The sequence below is a fragment of the Manis javanica genome, chromosome 9, assembly GCF_040802235.1.
Source record: "Manis javanica isolate MJ-LG chromosome 9, MJ_LKY, whole genome shotgun sequence".
Classification (NCBI taxonomy): domain Eukaryota; kingdom Metazoa; phylum Chordata; class Mammalia; order Pholidota; family Manidae; genus Manis; species Manis javanica.
In genome coordinates, this window is record NC_133164.1 from 90,602,287 (window position 1) to 90,617,116 (window position 14,830).

The 14,830-nt window shown below is 41.3% G+C and overlaps 1 protein-coding gene and 1 long non-coding RNA gene across 4 annotated transcripts in view; one reads left to right on the forward strand and one right to left on the reverse strand.

Moving 5' to 3' along the window:
- Window positions 1–3,569: 3,569 nt before the first annotated feature.
- LOC118972271 (uncharacterized) lies at window positions 3,570–4,679 on the reverse strand. The gene is made up of 2 exons (XR_012121193.1): window positions 4,515–4,679; window positions 3,570–3,826 (listed from the first exon to the last, which is right to left on the reverse strand). It is a non-coding gene; the product is annotated as an uncharacterized lncRNA (long non-coding RNA).
- A 343-nt stretch (window positions 4,680–5,022) lies between these two features.
- GALNT1 (polypeptide N-acetylgalactosaminyltransferase 1) overlaps window positions 5,023–14,830 on the forward strand; it is a 131,043-nt gene continuing 121,235 nt past the window's right edge. For 2 of the 3 annotated variants that reach the window (XM_037017478.2, XM_037017484.2), the window contains exon 1: window positions 5,023–5,163. The gene's annotated coding sequence lies outside the window, so the exon portion shown is untranslated. The remainder of the gene's footprint in view (window positions 5,164–14,830) is intronic. The other variant, XM_073212913.1, reaches the window with a different exon arrangement.

Consider the following 14,830-nt stretch of genomic DNA (forward strand, 5'->3'; position numbering starts at 1 on the left):
TACTTGCTTTTCTTTTGTCTCAGTGGCCCCAGTTGTGGGGACCTGCCTGCAGGTTTTGTTTTTCCGTTTCTCTAATATCCAGCAGCCCATGCACCTTGTGTCCACGCTCTGGGTGCGTATTTCTAAAGCTGGTTGTTTAGCCATCCTGGGCTTTCACTCCCTCCCCATTCCCACTCCTTTCTTCCCGCCGGGTTCTGGGGTGGGGGAGCATTTGGGTCCCGCCTGGTCATGGCTTGTATCTTACCCCCTTTGTGTGATGTTGAGTTCTCACAGATGTAGATGTATCCTGGCTGTTGTACTGTATCCACTGGTGTCTCTTTTAGGAATAGTGTGTTTATTGTATTTTCATAAATATATATGTTATTGGGAGGAGATTTCCACTGAACTACTCACGCCGCCATCTTCCCTTGATCCTGGGGTCGTATTTTTTAATCCATTCAGTGACTCTATGTCTTTTGATTGGTGCATTCATACTATTTACATTTAGGGTACTTATTGACATGTGTGTATTTATTGCCATTGCAGGCTTTTGATTTGTGGTTACCAAAGTTTCAAGGGTAATTCCCTTACTATCTAACAGTCTAATTTAACTCACTTCGTGTGATATTACAAACACAACCTAAAGGTTCTTTCCTCGTTTTTCTTCTTCCTCCATTCTTTGTATGTTATGAATCATAGTCTGTGCTCTTTGTCTATCCATTGGGTGACATCTGTTTAGCCTTAGGAATACTTCCATCTATAGGAGTACCTGCAAAATGCACTGTAAAGATGGTTTGTAGAAGGTAAATTCTCTCAACTGTTTCTTATCTGAAAATTATTTAGTCACTCCTTCAAATATAATAACCTTGCCAGGTATAATATTCTTGGTTCAAGGCCCTTCTGCTTCATTGCATTAAATATATTATGACACTCCCTTCTGGCCTGTAAGGTTTCTGTTGAGAAGTCTGATGATTGCCTGATGGGTTTTCCTTTGTATGTGATCTTTTCTCTCTCTCTAACTGCTTTTAAGTCTGTCTTTATCTTTGATCTTTGCCATTTTAATTATTATATGTGTTGTTGTTCTCCTTGGGTCCTTTGTGTTGGGAGATTTGTGGGCTTCCATGGACTGATTGTACTGTATCCACTGGTGTCTTTCTCTACATTGTATCTTATAGAAGCATTTCCTTCCCTACCTTGGGGAACTTTTCAGCAATTATTTCTTCAAAGACACTTTCTATCCCTTTTCTCTCTCTTCTCCTTCTGGTACGCCTATAATGCGAATATTGTTCCATCTGGATTGGTCACAGTTCTTTCAATGTTCTTTCATTCTTAGATATTTTTTCTATTTGTGCCTCAGTTTCTTTGTATTCCTCCTCTCTAATTTGTATTACACTTACTGTCTCTTCTACTACATCTAATCTGCTTTTAAATCCCTCCTTTGTATGTTTCATTTCAGATATGGAATTTCTTTATGATTGAATGTCCTACTTAAATTAGTTCATGAGTTCTTGATTATTTTTCTGTGCCTACATAAGCATGTTTATGATTTTTATTTTGAACTCTCTTTCAGGTATATTGGTGACTTCAGTTTCATTAGGCCCTTTTTCTGGGGTTTGTGAGATTTTGGTCTGAACCATGTTCTTCTGACGTTTCATAATTCTGTGTGGTTCCCACTAGTGCCCAGAAGTTCCAGTCTCTGAAGCTGCTCAGCGCCTAGAGGGAGGCTGGGGGTGGTAGAGGAGTGGAGCTGGTGCCTGGGGGGAGGAAAGATCTGTTTCCTGATTCCCGTCTGGTGCCTGTCTGAAGTGTCAGAGCCAGTGGGCCAAGCATGCAGGTATAAGCCTCTGTTCTTAGCGTCTATAGCCGTTGTAGGCTGAACCTCCTTCTGGCTGGCCTCATGCCAGCGCAGTGATTGCTGGTTTGCGATCCAGTGCCAGCAGGCTAGGAGGAAGGCGCAGCAGGCTGTGTGTCACACTGGGGGCCTTGGAGCTGAGTAGGCAGCCAGGGGGATGGGCTGCCTGAAGCTCCTCAAAGTTCCCAACCAGCTGAACAAAGCACCCCCAGACAACCTTGTCCAGCTCTCCCCTCCGCTGCGCAGCAAGCTCTGTTCAAACCCTGCTCCATCAGCAGCCCTCTTGCTGCTAGGAAGCTTCTCAAACCGCCTGCCTTTCTTTGTGTCAGAGCAGCTGGCTGAGGATCCCCTCCTCCACAAATGGCCACAATGTGTGTCAAGCATTCCACCTGTCTGAGCTCCTCAACGTCCAGAGCACCACACAGTTTAGGTTTCTGCTCCCAAAGCTGACCTCCAGGGCTGGGTGTTCAGCAGTTCTAGGCTTCCACCCCCTCCACTGCTCCAGTTCTCTCCCTCCCACCAGTGAGCTGGGGTGAGGGAAGGGCTTGGGTCCCATCCAGTAAAGGCTTTTGTATGGTACCCTGAGGTCTGCTCTGTTCGTGAGGTCTGCATGCAGTTTGGTTCAGCCTTTTTTCTTGTTGCTGTTTTAGGGTTAGTTGTAGCAATTAACTATATTTTCATACTATTTGTGGTTCTGGGAGGAATTCTTCATCTCACCTCTCATGCCACCATCTTGAATCTCTCTCCTTCTCTACATTGTATCTTATAGAAATATTTCATTTAGTTTTATTGCTATCATTCCATTGTATGGATATACCACCTTTTTTTTATCCATTCACCTGCTGTTGGACATTTGGATTCTTTCCACTTTTTGGGTATTATGAATAATGCTGCTATGAATATTTACATAAGCTTACTATATGGGTATATTTTGTTTTTTGGGGGTATATACCTAGGAGTGGAATTATTGGGTCATATGGTACTTTCATGTTAACTTTTTAAGAACCTATCAAATTTTTCCAAAGTGGCTGCACCATTTCACATTCCCACAAGTATGTGTGAGGGTTCTAATTTCTCTTATCTCCTCACCAGCACTTGTTGTTGTCAGTTTTTATTACAGCTACTGTAGAGGGTGTGAAGAGCTTTCTCACTGATTCTGATTTGCATGTTGCTAATGACTAATGATGTTGAGCATCTTTCCATGCTTTTGGTGACCACTTAAATTTTTTCTTTGGTAAAACGTCTATTCAATTACTTTGCCCATTTTAAATTGGATTGTTAGTCTTATTATTGAGTTTAATAAGAGCTCTCTCTCTATATACCAAATACAAGTCCTTTATCAGATATAATATTTGCAAATCTTTTTTCCCCCAGATACATATTTATTTTCTGACACAGTATTTTAAAAAGAGATACAAACTTCAAAGTGATGTTTCCTTGCGGTATACTAACAGACCAATCACCATTCACATTTTTTCAAAGTATTTTATTAGAACCTTTAAAAAGCAACTTTTAACTTTTATTGTATAATACTTGAAAAATGTAGATTAGTATAAAACATGGTAGTAAATTCCAGAAATAATTCAGTAACATTTTTTTGCTTACAGCCTTTGGTTCTCTCTATGAACATACATAGCATTTATTTTTAAAACTTAAATGGGGCTATTTAAATAATATAAACATTAGCCTCTCATTATTTCAGCTCTTGGCTGACAAGCAAGACACATAAATTTCTCAATGATTTAAACAGAAAATTAGTTTATTAAAAAAACGGTTGGGTATGCCTAGTGTGAGTGATAGAGGAATAGTGAAAGTTTCTTCTCTTTAGGGTAAGGCAGGGAGGGATAGGTACTGGAATTGTTTTGGAAAATACTGGAAAAACCTGGACTGGATCACTGATGGAAGAAGCAAGCACGCACTCGGAGGTCTTGGACTGTTGAGGCTTTATTTCACACTGGCGGGCTCAGAGGGGAGTAATCTCCCAAAGTCTGAATCCTGAACAAAGGCAAATGAAGCAATATATATCTTTCTGCTTCTGTATCTGTAACATTCCTACAAATAAATATGTAACGAAATAAATATGTTTGCAAGCGAGCAGGCAAAGGGGAGTGAATTTAGGGAGTAAGTGCCTGGCAGAGTGCGGAGTGAAGGGGAGGGGGAAGTTAAGGGAGTTTCTGCTAAGACGTCTTTGCTAAGAAGAGCAACAGAAGGAAGCCACCTGGATTAGGCTGCTGTCCTTGTAAATTGTGTCCTTCTAAATTTTTCCTTATCAGAACTAGTGTGGAGGAGTGTTTCCCAAAGGGCACAGTGGAAGAGCCCCTCTGAGGGCATTTTCCTACAGACACTTCCCCAAACAATCCCTATTTTGCAGGGTCCCTCGAGTTTTTGTCCCCCGAGGTCTACCTACTTCTTTCGGGGTGCCGGTCTGTGGTCTCCCTCTCACCGCCCACCCTGGATCGTGGGCCTCCTACATCCCCGACACCTGGCTCAGGGCTCAGCAAGGCATCACGAATGCACCTCGACAGCCCTTCAGCTCTAGGTCCGCCTTGGCCGCTTTAGGGCTGCTGTACGGGTCGGGAGCAGCTTCATGCTCGACCAGGGACGATCTGAGGCCTTCCCTGGCGCAGTGAGTGCACCTCCACTTCCCCTTACCCCAGGAGTCATTGCCCGAGTGTTATTTTACTTGCTGCGGCAGTCTCTTTATCGGTGGTTCAGGTGGGCACCGCCCGGTCCGGACGGCAGGGCCGAGCCCTCGTGGACAAGCCTCCCGTCCGGGGCCTTCCCCTCGGTTCCACGCCGCCCCGCGCCTCAGGCAGGCAGGGTAGTGTCCTCGAAACACCGTTAAGTCCAGCGCCGGGACGGAAGTGCCTCTGGGCTTTGTGGAACAGGGGAGGTTGGGGGCGGCGCTTCCGGTGAGCGCCCGGCGCCTCGGCTAGCCCCGCGCAGCCGCACCGGCGGCCGCACGCCGCGCGCTGTGACGACCTCGCCCTAGAGGCCTGCGCGGGCGCCCTGCAGCCCGGCCCGCCGCGGCGAGGCGGTCCCGAGCGAGTGGCAGAGGCGGCAGCATGCGGTGCGGTTCCGAGTAGCGCGCCGAGCCCGCGAGGCCCGGCGCGGAGGCGGGGGAGGGCGCGGCGGAGGCGGGGCCCGCGTCGTGCCCGCCCGCTCGCCCGCCCGCCAGGGGAGCCGGCGGCAGTGGCCGAGAAGGCTGCGCGGCGGACGGTGGCCCCATATTAGCACCGCGCTGCGGCCCCCGGGACTGTGCCGCGACCGCCGGGGCCGGCCCGGAGGAGCGCCCGCGCCGCCGCCGCCGCCGCCGCCGCGCGCGGAGGGAGGTGAGTGCCTCCCCGCGCCTGGGCTATCCCGAGCCGCGGCCGCCTGCGTGGGGCCGAAGGAGGAGGAGGAGGCCCGGCCGCAGCTGCGGCTCCCGTCTCTTTGTGGCCGGCGCTGCCGTGGCAGGGACGCGGGCGCGCGGTGCGGGGTCCGAGTCGGGGCCTCCGGGGCTGCTGGACACGTCTTGGGTTGGCAGCCCCGGCAAGCGGCGACTTTCTGTCCTAGTTTGGCATTGAGTTAGAACCGCTTTTCTTTAGAAGACGGAAGTTTGTTCTATTTACCGCAAATAGGCTAAATATGGCCCCTGGGCTCGGCTCGCGGTGTGGTACTGGGAACCGTGGTGCTAAACTGACCCTCGTCGGGCTGGCGCGAAGGGGAAGGGAGGACACGCGGGCGGCCTGGGGCGGGGGCTTCCCCGCTCACTGCTCGCGAAGAGGACCGGGCCCTGAATTAGCAAATGTCTGTGCATGCGAAGTAGTGTGGCCTTTAGTAATGTGGCACCCACACCTTCCTGCAAGAATGAATGGATAAAATGTCATTTACTCATCCATAATCACTATAATGCCTATTTAAAGATTTGGCAGGACTTGGGATGATTTGCATTGTCATTGCCTCTCTTACCTGGTCAGCCTTGCTAAGTGAGGAGGCTCCCCCACTCCCCAAACTTATGACCTTGGCCTCATTCACAAAGCCACTTAGCTAACCAATCCGACCAAACGCGCTTGACATTTTCTGGCAAAGTAGTGTTTGTGATCGTGAACTGTTTCTGGAAGGTAGAGAATGTCACCTTAATCATACTTGATGCTTAATATGTTCAGTTAAGTAAGAACAAGAACCCTGACAAGTTGGAGTTGGGGGGGCGGTGCCTTGTCCTCATTTCACAGATGAAGTTGAGGCCCTAAGAAGTTGGAACTTTTCAGGTCACAAGCCAAGTAGCAGAACTAGGCATTTTTCAGACCTAGGCATTATTAATCCAGTGCTCTTTATATCACACGTGTGTCTAGACCTGGATTGTTCACTGTGGTAGCCACTTACCACATGTGGCTGTTTAAATTAATTAACATTAAATTTTAAAAAATTCAACTCCTTAGTTGCATTAGCCAAGTGTCAAGTGTTGAGTAGCCAGATATGACTGGTGCCTACTATTTAATGGTGCTTGTCTAGATCATACATCCATTACAATAATTATTGAGTGCTATCTGTGAGGCACAATTTCAAGTTCTGGATATACTGTGGTGAATAAGAGACAAATGTCCTTGACTTTATGGAGCTTACATTTTACATGATAATTTCAGAGACGTTACCATGGTGCTTAAGAGTGTTGCTAATTCAAAGGGTGGTTTGTGAGCCAGCAGCAGCCTTGTCATTTTGGGGTTTGGAAGAAATGCAGGCTCTTAGGTCCCAACCATGTAAGTTTAATGAGTATCTGTTAAAGTGATTTAACAGATCACAAGAGTTAGATCAAAGATCTGTCTCAGGTGATTTGTGTTCACATTGAAGGTCTTATTCAGAATGCCAGTGGTAACTGGGTTTAACAAATGTACTGATGGATTGTTTGGTAGGGCTTTTAAGAAGCAAGCTCTACCATTCCTGGGAACAAATACATGTTAAATCCTGGCTTCTCCAATGGAATATAAAGTTTATGAGAGTAGAGATTGTGTCTTCCTTTTCCAGCCAGGTATCCCCAGAGACTTAACAGTGCCTGGTAGGCAGCAGGTTCCCAATAAATGTTGTTGAGTTTATGAATAAGCATGCTAGGAAGTCCAAATTGGTAGTTAATCTCAGGCAGTTGCAGGCATGATGATTCTCATGGTATCAGATAAGACCATGAGACCAGAGTCAAAACGAAGGTAGAGCTATGTGTGGCTTTTCTGCTCCAAGTCCTGGTCTGAGTTTCATTCATAGCTCTGGCAGTTTCTTGTTTTTCTAACTTTGGTAGCCTTGAGGAGTACACTGTCTGGCTGTCTTTGGTGGACAGCTTTCCATAGACCAGATAGGAAAAGACTCTCATATTCAAGAAAGTAAAGGGGGACAGGTGTTTCTGCTCTTACTGGTTTGTCTGTGTAATACGTACATCTATTATGCTTATGTAACAACATGCAGCTTTAGTAATTTGTTTTCATTAACAGATTTTTTTGGGATACAGGTCCTAATTGGTTGAGATTAAGAAGAGTATTACAGCTCTGCAGTTGTGAACCACTGTTTTAAAATATACTGGTTTTTTATTTTTATGATGGGTTAAAAGCTAGGCTGAGGTGGAGAAGCAAGGAAAAGGAGAGATTAAGTAAAAGAAACAGTAGGTCCAGAGAGGGACCAAGTTGAATGGAATAACAGATAATGGAGGAAGAGTGGTGTGGCTGCACAGAGGAGAACTAGGAGTGAATACTTACTATTCATTTCTCCAGTTAATATTTATTGAGTGCTGTAACTTTGGGGAAAAGAAATTCCGGGGCAAAATACCTCTAAAACTGAAATCAGTCAAAGGGAGAAATAAAGTTTAAAATCTGTTTATTGCTTACAAACTGCAGTCCGGGGCCATCTCTCTCTCCTACGCAGGCAAAAGCAAAAAAAAAGACCTCCCCTTAACCTCTCAGATTCTGATAAGCCTGTGGTTGCCCAGGTAAACCCATTGATATGGAGATGGACTACTGCTTTCCACCCCTGAGGAATGCCTGTTGATATGCAAAAGCACTAAAGCCAGGCAAGATATTCTGGAAATATTACAATTTTACTGACAAGTGCTTATTGTGTACCACACCCTAGATACTCAAGATAACATGGGCAAGGAACAGCATTAAATAAACATGCAGTTAAGTAGGCAATAAGTATGTGTGGTGAGCATTATAAAGTAAAAGTAAAGGATGTTGGAGAGACTGTAGGTGGGACAGTTGCTGCTTTTGGTTGGTTGGGTTGGTGAGGAAGGCTTCTTTGAGTAGGTGACATTCGAACTCTCTGGATTCTGGGAACTTCCATAACTACCCTGCACTGTTAATCCCTTCTTTCTGTTATTTCACTACATGCAGATGTCTCTTTCTCTGTAGGCACTTTGCTTATGTCCAGCTCTGCATCTTTATGTATGATTTTTCATTGTTAAGATGTCGCCCTCTCTCCACTTCATCTTGTAAAACTAGTGCAGTATCAGAATTATGATAGTGTCATTATTGGTACAGTCAGGATACAGTCCATTTCCATTGCCTCACATTTCTGCATGATGTTCTTCCATAGCCACACCTACTTTCTTCCTACCTGCACTTGCTTCTTAAGCCTTGACAATCACTAATTTGTTCTCCATTCCTATAATTTTGTCTTTTCAAGAATATTTTATAAATGGAATCATACAGTGAGTGCCTTTTGGAATTAGTTTTTTCACTCAACATAATCCTCTGGAGGTTCATCTGGTGTGTGTAAGTAGTTGCTTCCTTTTATTGCTAAATAATATTTCATAGTACATATGTACTTTTGCAATTCTTTTAACCATTTGCCTGCTGAAGAACACCTGGTTGTTTCAAGTTTTGACTATGAGCATCATTTGTTGAAAAGGCAACATCTTTCCTCCATTGAGTTGCTTTTGTATCTTTGTAAAAAATCAGTTGGGTATATTTGTAACAGAGTCTTCCTGGGTTCTCTGTTCTGTTCCATTGATCTGTGTGTCTGTCCCTCTGCGGATATCACAATCACACAGTCTTGGTTACTGTGCGGTATAAGTCTTAAGCTGATGTAGACTGATTTTTCCCACATCATTTTTCTTTTTCAAAATTGTTTTATGTATTCTTGTTCCTTTATCTTTCCATATAAATTGCAGAATAATTTTATCTATTTAAAAAAAGTATTGCTGGGATTTTGATAGTAATTGCATTAGATTTATTTATCAGTTAGGGGAGAATTGATATGTTACTATGTTGCATCTTCCAGTCTATGAACATAGTAAGTCTCTCCATTTATTTAGGTCTTCTTTGATTTCTTTCATCAGCATTGTATAATTTTATCATACAAGTCTGTGTTTTGTTAGATTTACTTGTAAGTATTTTTATTTTAACCATTGAAAATAGCATTTTTAGTTTTGGTGTCCATGTGTTCATTGCTAGTAGAGCAAAATAGTTAACTTTCTTATGCTGATCTTACATCCTTACACTTCACACTGTTTAGTGTTAACTAGGTTTTGTAGATGCTCTTTATCCAGTTGAGAAAATTACCCTTTATTCCTATCTTTGTGAGAGTTTTTATCACAAGTGGGTTTTGAACTTTGTCAAGTGCTATTTATGCATTGACTGATACGGTATGTAATATTTCTTGTTTAGCATGTCAGTATGATGGATTATTTGGATTAATTTTTTAATTTAGCCAGCCTTGCATCCATGGAATAAATCCTACTTGGAAATGGTATATAATTCTTTTCATACGTTGCTGAATTACTAATAATTTTGTTAAGGATTTTTTGCATTTATGTTCATGAGGACATTTAGCACTATAAAGTTCCTTCTTTTTTAGCTGTGTCCCACACACTTTGATATGTTGTATTTTTATTTTTATTTTCATTTGAAATGTATGTTTTTATTTCCATTGAGATTTCTTTTTTGACCAAAGGATTATTTAAAAGTGTGTTGTTTAGTCTCCAAGTGTTTGACGATTTTCCTGTTTTTCTGTTTTTGGTTTCTAGTTTGATTTTGTTGAGGTTAGAGAGCACACATTGGAGAACTGATTTCAGTTCTTTTAAATATGTTGAAGCTTGTTTTATGGCTCAAACTATGGTCTGTCTTTGTTTATGTTCTGTGGACCCTTAAAAAGAACGTATTTTCTGCTGTTGAGTGGAGTGTTCTATGAATGTCAATTAGATCCTGTTTGTTGATGATGATGTTTAGTTCTATACCCTTGCTGGTTTTCTGTCTAGATATTCTATTAACTCTTGAGAGAGGGGTGTTGAAGTCTCCAATTATATTTGTGCATTTGTCTGTTTCTACTTTTTGGTTACATCAATTTTTAGCTTTACATATTTTGCAGATCTCTCGTGCATACACATTTGAGGTTGCTTTTTTTCTTGGTGGATTGCCTTTTCTATCATATAATTTTCTTCTTTTTCTTTCGTAATTTTCTTTGCTCTGAATTCTACTTTACCTGATATTAACACAGCCACTCTATTCTTTTTCCTTTGATGCTTTCCTTTAATTGTTTGGGTAATATACCTTTTACTATTCTTTTACTTTCAACCTGCCTACATTGTTATATTTGAAGCAAGTTTCTTATAGTCAGCATATAGTTGGGTTATGTTTTATAATTCATTCTTTGTGTTTTCATTGATGCATTTATACTGTATACTAGAGCAAAATAATTACACTTAATGTAATTATTGATCTTCTAGGGTTTAGGTCTGCCATTTTATTTTTTGTTTTGTTTTTTGTTCCCACTTCTTTGTTTCTGTGGGTGTTCCACCCTGACTTCCTGTGCATTACTTCCATATTTTTTATGATTCCATCTTGATTTATCTATACTGTTTTTGAGGGTATTTCTTTGTATAATTTTTATTAAAAACTTATTTTACTTGTTGAAGTGAAGTGTAGAATATATAGCCTTACTTCCCTTTACATCCCTTTACCCTCCTCCATTTTAATACAGTTGTAAATATTTCCTTTTTACACTCATTTAGAACTACATTAGTGTTATAATTTTTTTCCATAATCAAACATAAATGAGAAAACTCGAGAGAAGGAAAGCCTGTTTACCTGTATCTTTCCTTACTCTGTTTTCTCTTGATGTCTCAAGATTCTTTCCTTTATGTATTTTTTATTGTTAAGAACTTTTGCTGTTGTTTAGGATAGGTATGCTAGTGACAAATTCTCTATGTTTTTCATCTTTTGAGAATGTCTTGGTTTCCTTTTCATTGCTGAAGGATATTTACCCTGGATATAGAATTCTGTGTTTTTTTCTTTCTGCACTTGAAAAATGTACACTTCCTTTTGCCTCCATGGCTTTTGATGAGAAATCCACTGTCATGCAAATCGTCTTTCCTCTAGTTATGGTGTTGTTTTTCTCTCACTGTTTTCAGGATTTTTTCTTTGTCTTCAGTTTTAAGATGTATGATTGTGATATATCTTGGTGTGTACTCTTTGGGTTTATCTTGTTTAGCGTTTACACAGCTTCCTGAGTCTGTAGGTTTATGTCTTGCCAACTTTGGGGAGTTTTCAACGTTATTTCTCTTAGTACTTTTTCAGCCCACTCTTTTTCTCCTCTTTTCAAGACTGATGACCTGAATGTTAGATCTTTTGTTATGGTTCCACATGTCCCTAAGAATGTCAATTTTTCCTTAGTTTGTTTCTTTCTGTTTAGATTGAGTACTTTCTATTGCTCTATCTTCTAGTTCCTTTTCTCTGTCCTTCCATTTTGCTCTTGAGTCCATACCATTTTATTTTGGTATTTTTCAGCTCTAAGGTTTCCATTTTCTTCTTTATATCTTCTATTCCTTTGCTGAGGTTATTTATTTTTTATTTTGCTTCAGGCATACTTGAAATTGTTGAAGCATTTCTATCACAGCTGTAAAAATCATCAGATAATTCTAACATCTCTGTCTTTTTGGTCTTGGTATCTGTTGAAGTCTTTTCCATTTAATTTGAGTTCATTCTAGCTTTTTTGAATGGTGAGTGTTTTTTTTTTTATTAAAACCTGGACATTTCCATATCATGCTGGACTTTATTTAGGCCTGTTTTAAATGGCTTTTTTTGGACACCACTCTGGGGGTGGGGGAAGGGGACAGCATGTGGTGCTGCCTTGTTATTCTAGGAGGAATTAGAAATACAGGTTTCCCCACTAGACCTCCCATGACCCAAGAAGTAAAGCTCTTTGTTACTGCTAGGTGAGAGTAGAGAGGTTCAGGATCCCCAGCGGAGATTATGTGGAAGGGTGCCTTGTTACCAGACTACGTGGATGAAAGCTTGGACTTCTGATTTGCCTTCTTATCTAATGAGGAGCATTGCGGTGCCTTGTTACAGCCTGGCAAGTACATGGAAGTCTAAGTGACCCACCTGGCCTTTGCTGGCTTAGGTGGGGGTGACAGGTTTTTCTGTGGTGTTTGTCTTGAGAAAAGTTTATTTTTTATTAAGAGTTTTCTGTCATGCTACCATGTCCTTTTTCTGGTCTGGTCCTTTGCTAGGGATGGCAGCTTTTGTTGGGACTTTCTTTTTCTGTACCTGTTAGTATTTCCAGGTTGTCATTTTTCTCCAAGTCTAGGACATATGAGGCAAAAATAAAACTCAGGAAACTCACCATTGTGTTGTTTCTCAGGGCCTGAGCTTGCTAGGCAGTCTGCCACCTTCTTTCCACACTTAAGAGTCTTCTTATGTTTGTTTTATATACAATGCCCAGAAGTTTAGTTGTCGTTAGTAGAAGGAATAGTGAAAAGTGCATCTACTCCATCTTCCCAGAGGCAAATATCCCTGAAAGACCAGTTAACTTTTCCCCTTTATCATGGGCTGATTCTTTTCCAATATATGTAAAAAGTGAATTATAAGAACAGTGAAATTAAAAACCTACAATATGTAACTCCCAGTTTTAGGCTTAGTAGATGTAAAATATCTGTCATATTGCTACTAAAGCTTCTAAATGCTTTCCCTCAGTCTCTGTACTTAGATCTTTATGGACTAGGTGCAAGCAGTTTGCTGTCTAGGGACTACACTTTGATTTGCACTAACTATAAAGTATGACTACTTGGTTCTTTTTGAAATTATAAATTTGTGCTTAGCTATTCAGTTTAGTTTCTTCTCTGTTGTTTTCCTTGTATTTTTGTAGGGATGCACTCAATGTGAAACCCTTTTAGTCCTTAAGGAGAAGGAATGTTTGGGATTGTTTTTAGGGCAGCTGTAGCAATAGTAATGAGTGTTGAGAGTACACCTCTGATTTTATGTGAACCATGTCTCCTGTAATTTATAGAATTCTTATAAATTGTCATAAATTATAAAATAAATTATAAATGCTTATAAGAATCTTCTCAGTCATTGTAATTTATGAATTCTGATGTTGTATAGATAACATATAACTCTTTTAGTTCTATCAAGATGTCTAAGAATAGGCTTCAAAGATATCTTTTGGTTAACAACTTCAACTATGGGGTAGTTACCAAGGGACTAGGTAAAGTCTTCTGGGGAGCCATGATTTAAAGACAGCTCTTTAGGTTCAGATGTCATGGCTCTTGCTGGATTTTTATGTCTTTGGTAGTTATAACTTCTGTGTCACTAAAAAAATGTTTTTTATGTATCAGTTCAGTTTTTAAAAAGGAGTTGCATTTGCATTCCATTGCTTGAGCCATATGCTAAATTATTGGAAATAGCACATTACATTTTATGATTTATTGTTTTCTTTAAGGAGTGAGTGAAAATTTCTCAGAACTTGTAACTCACACTTTTCCATCCCAGGAATTAGTGAGTTATCTATAAGCCCTTCATTAATATTTACTCGTCCCTGTGCATAGCAGGGACTTTAGAAGGCAGCACTGTCATAATGGTGAGGTTGGCCACTTCAGAGACTGATGTCCATCCGCATTTTGTTCATAATAAGACTAATAAGACTTGCAGAGTTTGTTTTAATTATTTTAAGTGTTTCCATGCAAAGGGAACACTGTCTGATGTAATAGAACTGTTGTAGGGAGACTTACCGTGAGAGTTTCAGCTCTTGCCCAGATTAGGGGCATAAGAGAACTAAAGCTGCTTTGCCACTGGGCATGGGAAATGATGGCAAAATGGTCTTGGGAGTGAAATGATAAAGTAGAGGGAAGGAGGATTGTTAATTGTAGACTAAGTCTTTGAACAGGGCTAGAAATCCTTTGGGGGCATTTCTGTGCATGAGATATAAGGACATTTCTGGAGAGAAAGGAGTTTTGTGGTGGAAGTTTTGACTGGGATTGCTCTTGAGTTGGAGGAGAGGATGCGGTCCTCATAGCTTATCAGGTGGTGCTCATCAGCTGGTGGTGCATGCTGCTGTTTGAGAAGGGAGAGCTCAAGGAGTAGAAGGGGAACAGTGAGTTGGTTCCAATAGACTGGGATGTAGGCTATTGATAATTGGAGATGGGGATACAAAACACAAACACAATGTACCAGGCACTAGTCTAAGGGTTCTGCTTACATTAATTCACTTAATCTTTATAACAACCTTTGGAGGTAAATACTCTTACCATTATCCCCTTGTGTAGCTGAAGGAACTGTATCATGGAGAGACGTTACATGAGGAGCTGAGATCTGCACTAGTTCCTGTGTTTGTACCCTTGACATGCAGTCTTATGTTTATAGTCTTAACTGAACTAGATTGCCTTGTTAGGATAGTATGCACAGGGTTGACTGGGGCTTTGAATACCAAGCAGAAGAGTATGGATGTTATTTTTCAAATAGTAGGGAGCTGTTAATGGACATATTGATTGGCCTCAGAATAAAGTTTTAATGTACACATAGGTGGGTGATTGTAACTTTACAAGACTAGAGGTAGGAGATGAGGCTAATGAACTGTCCAGTTGACCGCATATGTAGGAACATACAGGTGCATTTTTAGACGGAATCAGATGTTCTTGTCAATGGATGAAGGAAAAAGAAGTTAGTCACTCAGTCTGTAAGAGGGTGCTGCCATTAACAGCGATGGAAAAAAAACAGGTTTTTTTTTTTGAGGATAGTGAACAAATGTGTCTTGAGACGTGTC